This window comes from Delphinapterus leucas, unplaced genomic scaffold (assembly GCF_059928025.1).
Source record: "Delphinapterus leucas isolate spDelLeu-1000000601 "Yukka" unplaced genomic scaffold, BTC_Dleu_Yukka2 spDelLeu_asBTCV2_sq31, whole genome shotgun sequence".
NCBI lineage: Eukaryota > Metazoa > Chordata > Mammalia > Artiodactyla > Monodontidae > Delphinapterus > Delphinapterus leucas.
This window is the reverse complement of record NW_028322240.1, coordinates 14,194,064-14,201,622: the sequence shown is the minus strand read 5'-3', so window position 1 is coordinate 14,201,622 and position 7,559 is coordinate 14,194,064. Positions and strand designations below refer to the sequence as shown.

The 7,559-nt window shown below is 43.6% G+C and overlaps 1 pseudogene; it reads right to left on the bottom strand.

Moving 5' to 3' along the window:
• Positions 1–2,404: 2,404 nt before the first annotated feature.
• LOC111183185 (RNA-binding motif protein, X-linked 2 pseudogene) lies at positions 2,405–3,720 on the bottom strand (annotated as a pseudogene).
• Between the last annotated feature and the right edge of the window lie 3,839 nt (positions 3,721–7,559).

Genomic DNA, 7,559 nt, shown 5'->3' with positions numbered 1-7,559 from the left:
CACCCATTTATGATAAAAACCCTCCAGAAAGTAGGCATAGAGGGAACTTTCCTCAACATAATAAAGGCCATATATGACAAACCCACAGCCAACATCGTCCTCAATGGTGAAAAAATGAAAGCATTTCCACTAAGATCAGCAACAAGAAAAGGTTGCCCACTCTCACCACTCTTATTCAACATAGTTTTGGAAGTTTTAGCCACAGCAATCAGAGAAGAAAAGGAAATAACAGGAATCCAAATCGGAAAAGAAGAAGTAAAGCTGTCACTGTTTGCAGATGACATGATACTATACATAGAGAATCCTAAAGATGCTACCAGAAAACTACTAGAGCTAATCAATGAATTTAGTAAAGTAGCAGGATTCAAAATTAATGCACAGAAATCTCTGGCATTCCTATACACTAATGATGAAAAATCTGAAACTGAAATGAAGGAAACACTCCCATTTACCATTGCAACAAAAAGAATAAAATATCTAGGAATAAACCTACCTAAGAAGACAAAAGACCTGTATGCAGAAAATTATAAGACACTGATGAGAGAAATTAAAGATGATACAAATAGATGGAGAGATATACCATGTTCTTGATTGGAAGAATCAATATTGTGAACATGACTCTATTACCCAAAGCAATCTACAGATTCAGTGTAATCCCTATCAAACTACCACTGGCATTTTTCACAGAAGTAGAACAAAAAATTTCACAATCTGTATGGAAACACAAAAGACCCCGAATAGCCAAAGCAATCTTGAGAAAGAAACATGGAGCTGGAGGAATCAGGCTCCCTGACTTCAGACTATACTACAAAGCTACAGTAATTAAGACAGTATGGTACTGGCACAAAAACAGAAATATAGATCAATGGAACAGGATAGAAAGCCCAGAGATAAACCCACGCACATATGGTCACCTTATCTTTGATAAAGGAGGCAGGAATGTACAGTGGAGAAAGGACAGCCTCTTCAATAAGTGGTGATGGGAAAACTGGACAGGTACATGTAAAAGTATGAGATTAGATCACTCCCTAACACCATACACAAAAATAAGCTCAAAATGGATTAAAGACCTAAATGTAAGGCCAGAAACTATCAAACTCTTAGAGGAAATCATAGGCAGAACACTCTATGACATAAATCACAGCAAGATCCTTTTTGACCCACCTCCTGGAGAAATGGAAATAAAAACAAAAATAAACAAATGGGACCTAATGAAACTTCAAAGCTTTTGCACAGCACAGGAAACCATAAACAAGACCAAAAGACAACCCTCAGAGTGGGGGAAAATATTTGCAAATGAAGCAACTGACAAAGGATTAATCTCCAAAATTTATAAGCAGCTCATGCAGCTCAATAACAAAAAAACAAACAACCCAATCCAAAAATGGGCAGAAGACCTAAATAGACATTTCTCCAAAGAAGATATACAGAATGCCAACAAACACATGAAAGAATGCTCAACATCATTAATCATTAGAGAAATGCAAATCAAAACTACAATGAGATATCATCTCACACCAATCAGAATGGCCATCATCAAAAAATCTAGAAACAATAAATGCTGGAGAGGGTGTGGAGAAAAGGGAACCCTCTTGCACTGTTGGTGGGAATGTAAATTGATACAGCCACTGTGGAGAACAGTATGGAGTTTCCTTAAAAAACTACAAATAGAACTACCATATGACCTAGCAATCCCACTACTGGGCATGTACCGTGATAAAACCATAATTCAGAAAGAGTCATGTACCAAAATGTTCATTGCAGCTCTATTTACAATAGCCTGGAGATGGAAACAACCTAAGTGTCCATCATCGGATGAATGGATAAAGAAGATGTGGCACATATATACAATGGAATATTACTCAGCCATAAAAAGAAACGAAATTGAGCTATTTGTAATGAGGTGGATAGACCTAGAGTCTGTCATACAGAGTGAAGTAAGTCAGAAAGAGAAAGACAAATACCGTATGCTAACAGATATATACGGAATTTAAGAAAAAAAAATGTCATGAAGAACCTAGGGGTAAGTCAGGAATAAAGCCACAGACCTACTAGAGAATGGACTTGAGGATATGGGGAGGGGGAAGTGTAAGCTGTGACAAAGCGAGAGAGAGGCATGGACCTATATACACTACCAAACGTAAGGTAGATAGCTAGTGGGAAGCAGCCGCATAGCACAGGGAGATCAGCTCGGTGCTTTGTGACCGCCTGGAGGGGTGGGATAGGGAGGGTGGGAGGGAGGGAGACGCAAGAGGGAAGAGATATGGGAACATATGTATATATATAACTGATTCACTTTGTTATAAAGCAGAAACTAACACACCATTGTAAAGCAATTATACTCACTCCAATAAAGATGTAAAAAAATTTTAAAAAAATAAAAGAATTCATCCTCAGATATTTTACATATAGAAATAGTAAAAGCATAACTGAATTTCACTGCATTTTAAAAACACAGTTCAGGGGCTTCCCTGGTGGCTCAGTGGTTGAGAGTCCGCCTGCCGATGCATGGGACGCTGGTTCGTGCCCCGGTCCGGGAAGATCCCACATGCTGAGCCATCCCCGCTGAGCCTGCGCGTCTGGAGCCTTTGCTCCGCAACGGGAGAGGCCACAACAGTGAGAGGCCCGCGTACAGAAAAAACAAACAAACAAACAAAAAACACAGTTCATTTCCAATTCTACCATGCAGCTGAACAGGCTGTGGCTTCAGTGATGCCTGTGGTCACTAGGATTAGAGGACTCCCGGTCCCGGGAGTGCCGGGCCCTTTTATGCCTGTGGGATTTATCTTGACTCCTACTTCTACTTCTGTGACTAAGCCCCTCAGAGCGCTCACTGTGCCGGCTGCAATGTGCGTCTGAGCTTCGACCTCTGTCTCTATCTCTGTTCTTGTCTTCTCTCTCTTCCCTCCTGCTTGATGACTTGTGTTCGTGCTTGGGCTTCTCCTTCCTCGGCTCCCTCTCTCGGTCCTCTGTTCCACCATGGCAGGTCGTCCTGATCTCAGGGGAGCTGGGCTGGGGCTTCCACACCTCCCTAGACTCTGACTTCTGACCCCTCTCTGATTTCTTGCCACTGTGCTTTTTAGAGCCAGGGTCATCCTTTTCCTTTATCATTTTGCTTCTGGGTGATGAAGAGGAGGCTGGCTGCTCTGCCTGTACCTCCTGGTCAGTCTTCTCTTTTTCTTCTTTTCTTTTCTTCCTTTCCTTTCTGTCTTTTTTGTGTTTTCTGGTGGGTTTGCCATCTTCAGAGCCCTCAGATGAACTCAGTGAGGGAGTGTGAGCCCCGCAGCCCCCTCTTCTGCAGCTCTTTGGTCACATCATCCATTTCTTCTGAGTCCTTAGGGGCCCAATAGTTAGACACATGATCCACTCGGATAGTTCTTCCTTTGATCTTGATCCCATTAAAATTGTCAACAGCCAGAATTGTGCTCCTCTGGTCTTCATAGCAGAGGAAACAGAATCCTTTGGATTTCCCAGTCTTCTTGTCCCGTACCAAAACAATGTTAACAATTTCGCCATATTGTGAGAACACACAGATGATGTCCCCTTCAGTCAGCTCATAAGGAAGCCCTCCCAAGAAGATCCAGGCGCTGTCCTTGCACTCGGAGTGCCAAGACACCTTCTCCGCTACCCCCAGCTGGACCTCATGCTCATTCAGCTCGTTGATCAGCTTAACTTTAGTTAAAGGGTTCATCTCTGCGGGTTCACACTCAGAAGCTAGAAACCGACTTCACGCTCAGAACCTAGGAAGCGGCTTCCGGGAGAAGACGTCTGACGCATGCGCAGCCCCGGTGCTACGCGCGCATTTCTTTCTCGCATTTTGTACGTTGTCTTTGTCACTTAAAAAAAAAATATTTAGGGACTTCCCTGGTGACGCAGTGTGTAAGAATCTGACTGCCGGGATTCCCTGGTGGCGCAGTGGTTGAGAGTCCGCCTGCCGATGCAGGGGACACAGTTCGTGCCCGGGTCCGGGAAGATCCCACATGCTGTGGAGCGGCTGGGCCCATGAGCCATGGCCACTGAACCTGCGCGTCCGGAGCCTGTGCTCCGCAATGGGAGAGGCCACAACAGTGAGAGGCCTGTGTACCGCAAAAAAAAAAAGAATCTGCCTGCCAATACAGGGGACATGGGTTCGAGCCCTGGTCTGGGAAGATCCCACATGCCACAGAGCAACTAAGCCCGTGTGCCACAACTACTGAGCCTGCACACCTAGAGCTCATGCTCCACAATAAGAGAAGCCACTGCAATGAGAAGCCTGTGCACCACAACAAAAGAGTAGCTCCCGCACGACACAACTAGAGAAAGTCTGCGCTCAGCAATGAAGACCCAACGCAACCAAAAATAAATAAAATTTAAAAATTAAAAAAAATCTTATTTATTTATAATAATGATTTAAGACCAGTCAATTGAGTCCTTTTTTTTAACTTTATTTATTTTGGGCTGCGTTGGGTCTTCATTGCTGCACGCAGGCTATCTCTAGTTGTGATAAGCAGGGGCTGCTTTTGGTTGCGGTGCATGGGCCCTAGGCCCACGGGCTTCAGTAGTTGAAGCATGCGGGCTCAGTAGTTGTGGCTCACGGGCCCTAGAGCACGCGGGCTTCAGTAGTTGTGGTGTGTGGGCTCAGTAGTTGCGGTGCAGGGGCTCTAGGGTGTGCGGGCTTCCATAGTTGTGGCTCATGGTCTCTAGAGCACAGGCTCAGTAGTTGTGGCACATGGGCTTAGTTGCTCTGTGGCATATGGGATCTTCCCGGACCAGGGATCAAACCCATGTCTCCTGCATTGGCAGGCGGATTCTTAACCACTGCGCCACCAGGGAAGTCCGTATTTATTTGTTTACTTAGGCTGCACCAAGTCTTAGTTGTGTCATGTGGGATCTTCACTGAGGCATGCCGGATCTTTGCTGAGGCATGTGGGATCCTTAGTTGTGGCATGCAGGGTCTTTTAGTTGTGTCATGCGGACTTCTTAGTTTTGGCATGCAGACTAATTAGTTTTGGCATGCAGACTCTTAGCTGCGGCATGCAAACTCTTCATTTGTGGCGTGCATGTGGGATCTAGTCCCCTGACCAGGGATTGAACCTGGGCCCCCTGCATTGGGAGCTCAGAGTCTTACCCACTGGACCACCAGAGAAGTCCCTCACTTTCTTGATAATGTCCTCTGAAGCACAACATTTTAAAATTTTGATCAAGTCCGATTTATTAATTTTTTTTCTTTGGTTACTTGTCCTTTTGGTGCTGTACCTAAATACTGCATAATCCAAGGTCACAGAGATCTACCTCTATATTTTCTTCTAAGAGTTTTGTAGTTTTAGTTCTTAGATTCAGGTCCTTGATCCATTTTGAGTTAATTTTTGTATATGGTGTGAATTTCATTCTTTGCTTGTGAATATCCAGTTGTCCCAGCACCATTTGTTGAAAAGATTATTCTTTTCCCAATGAATTATTTTAGTTGATTGATGATAACTGTCAGAAGTTATTCCTAATGTCAATAATAATGACTAGAATTATTGCTGGCTCTTATTTTCCATGAAGAATTTTTGTCTCCTTCAATTTGGGTACTTTTGTTTCAGAGGTCATTCCAGGATCTCAGACTTGTATTCTTTTTTTTTCCCCCCATATCTACCTTTTAATTTTTATTTTGTTTTATTTATTTATTTTTAATTTATTTATTTATTCTTGGCTGCATTGGGTCTTCTTGGCTGCATTGGGTCTTCTTTGCTGCACACGGGCTTTCTCTAGTTGTGGCAAGTGGGGGCTGCTCTTCATTGCGGTTCGCTGGCTTCTCATTGCAGTGGTTTCTCTTGTTGCGGAGCACGGGTGCTAGGCACACGGGCTTCAGTAGTTGTGGCACGCAAGCTTCAGTAGTTGTGGCACATGGGCTCAGTAGTTGTGGCTCACAGGTTCTAGAGCACAGGCTCAGTAGTTGTGGCGCACGGGCTTAGTTGCTCTGTGGCACGTGGAATCTTCCAGGACCAGGGCTCGAACCTGTATCCCCTGCATTGGCAGGCAGATTCTTAACCACTGCACCACCAGGGAAGTCCCAGACTTGTATTCTTGATTAACACAATGCTGAACCCACTAAGGGAGGTGGCTGAGGGAGGACAATGGTGTAAGTCCCAGTCCAAGTTTGAAAGCCCAAGAACCAGGAGTTATAATGTCAAGGGCAGGAGAAGACAGATGTCCCAGCTCACAGGGAGAGAGTGAATTCACCCTTCCTCTACCTTTTTGTTTTATTCAGGCCCTCAACAGATTGGATAATGTCCACCCACATTGAGGAGGGCCATCTGCTCTACTCGTTTCACCAATTCAAATGCTAACCGCTTCTGAAACACCCTCAGAAACATACCCAGAAACACTGTTTTACCAGCTATCTGGGCATTCCTTAGCCAAGACAAGTTGATGCATAAAATTAACCATCACAAGGATTAAATGAGTTTTAATCCTGTGAAATGCATTACAGATATAAAGAAGGCAAATGTCAATGCTTTGGCAAAAGTTGGACTAGGTTGTCCGAAAGCAAGCTTTGCACTTTGATTAATTAACTGGGTGACCTTGCCCAATCACTTAAACTCTCAATTTCCTGTTCTATGAATGCAGGTAATAATGACAAGTTTAACGACCTTTCTGAGTTATCGTGAGACTGAAACAATGCAGTAGGTGTAAAAGTGCTTTGGAAAACTTCTTATTCTAGGAATTGCTTTCATTCTAAAAACTGCCCTTGAATTGTTTACAGTACCAATTTATCCCTGTGCTTGGGGCCAGCCCCAACTGATGTTTACAATAATAAAACATTAATATGAGATTTCTTACAACTTAGCTGGGTAAGGGCCAGGCCCTGGTACTTGCCTCACAGAAAGTAGTTATACAGCGTTTATTAACAACCAAGCTCTCAGGGAACTCTCAACGAATACTTTTGGTGCTGGGGTAAAATGTGACTGAATAATATCAACTATAGTCTTTTATTGATGACTTAGAATATAGAGGAAGTATGTTTTAAAAAAAAAGTCTCAGATGACCTTATTTACATTGTGGTGCAGCTGGAAGACCTAAGTCTTCATACCCTCGTCCACACACCTCCCATCCACCCCAAGTAGTTATGGGGAGGAAGGTAGTTTGCTCAAGGGAACCCTATTTGAGGAGAGGGGGACAGTGAAGCAAATAAAGGAACCGTAGTAATCCAGAGCACTAACTCCAGTGTTGAGAAAGATACATTTGCAAATTATGAAGCATTTAGGTATGATTCTCTATATCCCTGTGGATTGGTTTAGATTTAACTGCCTCTGATGATTAATGTTAAGTTTTGGAAGATACAAGTAGGTCCAAAAGTTATTGACAGGCCAAGATAGAAGATCTTTGTCACCTACCATGTCAAGAGAGACACCAAAGAGGACTGGACACCTGGAGTATCAACAACCCCCTCCCCTACAGCGCACCTCCTCGACAAATATCTGAGTGTAATGTCAGACTGAGTAACTCAGAATTTGAGATATTTTCCCTAGGGGAAACACCTCCCCTGGTTGGGGAAGAGATATGGCCCTGACGGGGCAAAAACAGTCCTTGTGAGA